Source organism: Bactrocera tryoni, unplaced genomic scaffold, assembly GCF_016617805.1.
Source record: "Bactrocera tryoni isolate S06 unplaced genomic scaffold, CSIRO_BtryS06_freeze2 scaffold_25, whole genome shotgun sequence".
Classification (NCBI taxonomy): Eukaryota; Metazoa; Arthropoda; class Insecta; order Diptera; family Tephritidae; genus Bactrocera; species Bactrocera tryoni.
The window spans coordinates 14,825,223-14,829,399 of record NW_024395977.1 but is presented as its reverse complement, the minus strand read 5'-3'; positions in this window follow the sequence as shown (position 1 = coordinate 14,829,399).

Genomic DNA, 4,177 nt, shown 5'->3' with positions numbered 1-4,177 from the left:
ATTTTGGAAGGTATAGATGCAAGCCAGTTAAATGAAATTTAAATGTTTTGCACTGCTGAAATACCAGATGTGAATGGGTTAACGGATTAATCTATACCAGAAGATCATTCCCTAGGTTGGTTTTAAAACATGGAAGATCTCATTTTGTTGTTTTCAAATAAAAACTATTAAAAAATACGAGCGGCTGATTCCTTAGTAGTAACATTTAAAGTGATATGAAAAATATTCATTGTTGTGTATAAATCTGTATGAAAATATTATAAATAAGTAGTGAAATAAATTACCAACATAGAAATAAAAAAAAAATGAAAAAGCAACAAACGCAATAAAGCTTAACTGAAAATACTCAAGTCACTTAAGTCATTCCAAAATACTATTGGTGCTTGTTGGAGCTTTGAATCATTTCGCTTTGACGTGATTAAATTATTGACTTATGAGAGAATGAGCACAATACAGGGTCGTATGAAAAGAAGCTTACTCATTATTCATACTTTCGTTACGTGTGCCTTGCGTAAATATGTTTATGTGGATATTTGCGTATGATGAATTTTGATTTATATTAAAAAAGAATCTTTTTTTTGTTACTCAACCAATAATTTAAAAAGGGGAATCATTTCAGATCTCTGGTGGACTTACATATTGTTTTCTTTGAAGAATATAAAATACTAATTTTGAAAACATATGCTTTCATTCTAAAATATGAGAGGAGACGTACGCGGGCGGACAACTCGAAGTGGACAGACATATTAAATAACTATTACTTATATTTCTAACTTAAGCTACCTAAGAACTAAAGAATGCAACCTTGCTAAAGTAGCCGCTATTTGAATTACAATAAATACACATCTAAATATACAATCAATGTCTACTTATTTTCTTACATGTATAATACGTACAATTTCTTTAAAGTTTATTGAAACAATTGTAGAAAATAACACTTAAAACGAGAATAACACTTCCATAGCCTCCACTGCGTTTTCAGTCATGATAAGATGCCGTAAGGTCCTTTCCGTTACAGGAGTGAGCTTTTTAGCCCTGCCTAACTTTTTGGGTGGTGTTTTAATATTGTCTTGTTTTTTTTTTTTTTATTTTACTGATGACACCAATTGAAATTATATAATTGAGCAATTCACATCCTGTCGTAAAGCATCGTAAAATCGTAAAATTATAAAAAAACAAGTGTAAAAATTTATAATTTTACGATCTTACGATGCTTTACAACAGGTTGTGAATTGAACAAATGTGTTTGTGCAATCGCTCTAACTGAAAGCAAGTCCGATCATACAGCTTTTCGCAAAATGAGGTTCAGTTTCTTAGTCAGGCCTGAAAATTGGGCAGGTTTGATAAGTGAAACATTTTTCGATCTTTAATTTTTGTTACAAACCTTAGTAAATGAAAAATCGTTCGCACAATAAAATTATTAAAAAACGCTGACTACTGTTTTGTAACAACGGAATTATTTACCTACGGCGTCACACCAGTTCAGAAAGTGTTCATGTGCGTTAAAGCATTTGAACGGTTTTATTTCAATAAACATGGAAATCAATCGAAGTATGCCTTGATAACTGGAATGTCGATGTCATATAAAAGCAAAAAATATTTCTGGAAGTGTTGCCATATTTGGATGTAATTCAATGAGAAAAGCAAAATATGCATTACGTGAACACATTTTGAACTCACCGTAGGATTAGAAAAGTTGAAATCCGGTTGACTGTTTGTCTGTCCGTCGGTCCGTGCAAGCTGTAACTTGACTAAAAATTAAGATATCTCAATGAAACATAGTATGAAGGTTTCTTAGTACAAAAAAGGTTCGAGTTTGTAGATGGGCGTAATCGGACCATTGCCACGCTCACAAAACACCATTAACCGAAAATCTATAAAGTGACATAACTAAGCACTTGAGAGCGAGCTTTCAATCTAAACGGACGTGTCTTCATGCGCTCCGTAGAAACTTTCTAAAAATAAAATAAAAATAAAACAAAATAAACAAATATTCCAAAAAGTGCATGAAGTACAAGCATTAGGCAATAACGCCGAAAGTGCAAATCAAAATATAAAAATCACAAAAGAATCAAACTGCTTACAAACAATAAACACAACAAAATAACTAATAATAAGTGATAAATAAAACAAAAAATACAAAAGCATGAGCGAGTTAAGGAATGTATTCCTTATAATAGTAACAAACATCAAATCAACCTTTTGTTTCAGTAATGTTCCAGAATGCAGAAACAACCTTGAGTTGGAACAATTGAAATACACTATCACTAAAACAAAAAATCGTAAACAAGCAACTGTCAAAACAACATTGAGTTGGAATACGACAACAACCTTATCTTAAAACAAAGCAGATGTATCTAGACAAACAATATATATGTAAACAAACCTAAACAAATAAAACAATCTGTATTTAGACAAACTATCAACTAGTAATAAGTAAAGATACTAGTTAGTATAAATAGAAGTAAGAAACATGTAATAAGTTAGTCTTAAAAGTATAAATAAAGAGTACACATTTCGATGCAGCTCAAAATATATTCTTTTGACTCATTTTTACTTAATGTAAAAATTAACTGGTGGCTCAACCGGAATGAAAAATGTATTTCCTATTCAAAAAGCCACATTTTATTCCGAAAAGAATAAATCAAAAAATTCCACAGGAAAATTTACTTCCAGCACTAAATGCCTGAAAAAGGTGCAGAAAAAATGGCAATGGATATAAGTAAAAGTCCTGTAACAGCGGACATTACTTCCAGAATGAATCAGTAACAGATCCTGAAAAAAACGAACATCGGCGAATTCAGCAAGATTCACAACAGACCCTGGAACAGCGGACAGCGACAATTCCTGAAAAAGTGGAACAAGGTACAAAAGTATAGGTCCTGAAATAGTGGATAATACTTTCACCAAGATTCGCAATAGACCCTGAATCAGCGGACAACGGTGAATCCTGGAAAAGATAATGCAAAACGTACCACATTCCCACCAAGAGGAGACACCTGCATCACTACATACCAAATTAAAGATGAAAAAATAGTAAACACATATCAACAAAGAAATCTTTGGGATCAATTTCAACAACAACAACCTCCATCAGTCCCTATGGACTTGGATCGACTTTGTAAAGGAAAAAAATCAGAAATTGTTAAATGAAAGAATAACACAGGCAATAGTTCCAAAAAAACGCACCGAAAACAAGCAAGCCAAAAAGGAAAATTGTTGGTGAATTCTAGAAAGTTAACGCTAATTTAAAACTAACTGAAAGAAAGCAACATATGAAACACGAAAAAAGAATTAAGTATATAATATATAAAGGTATTAATTATAAACATAAAATATTAATCAAACACATACGACAAATGACAATTTCCACAAACACAGCCAATAATTCCAAAAAAAGGCACCGAAAACAAGGCAAGCCAAAAAGGAAAATGATTGTTGAATTTTAGAAAATTGACGCTAATTAAAAACTACAGTATAAGAGAAAAGAAAGCATCATAAGCATAAGCAAAATAATAATTTACTATATAATATAAAAAGGTATAAATTATAAACACAAAAAATTAATAAAACACATACAATTATTAATTATTATACATAAGCCGACTTCAAGCCTAGATGTTTTGAAATGAGGACATTTCATTTTAACAGAGGGGAGAGTTAAGGAATGTATTCCTTATAATAGTAACAAACATCAAATCAACCTTTTGTTTCAGTAAACAGAACTCAGAAACAACCTTGAGCTGGAACAATTGAAATACACTATCACTACAACTAACAATATTAAACAAACAAGTATCAAAATAACCTTATCTTAAAACAAAGCAAATATATCTAGGCAAACAATATATATGTAAACAAACCTAAACAAATAATACAATCTGTATTTAGACAAACTATCAACTAGTAATAAGTAAACATACTAGTTAGTATAAATAGAAGTAAGAAACATGTAATAAGTTAGTCTTAAGAGTATAAATAAAGAGTACACATTTCGGTGCAGCTCAAAATAGATTCTTTTGACTCATTTTTACTTAATGTAAAATTTAACTAGCGCAGCGCTGCCCCACCAACAAGGCCGTAGGCATTCTCTGCTTTGTCGAGCCTGCGAATTCAGCTCCTACCAACAAACAAGGCAAAGGTGAGAAGGATGAGTCATCGCAACGACCAACTGAGC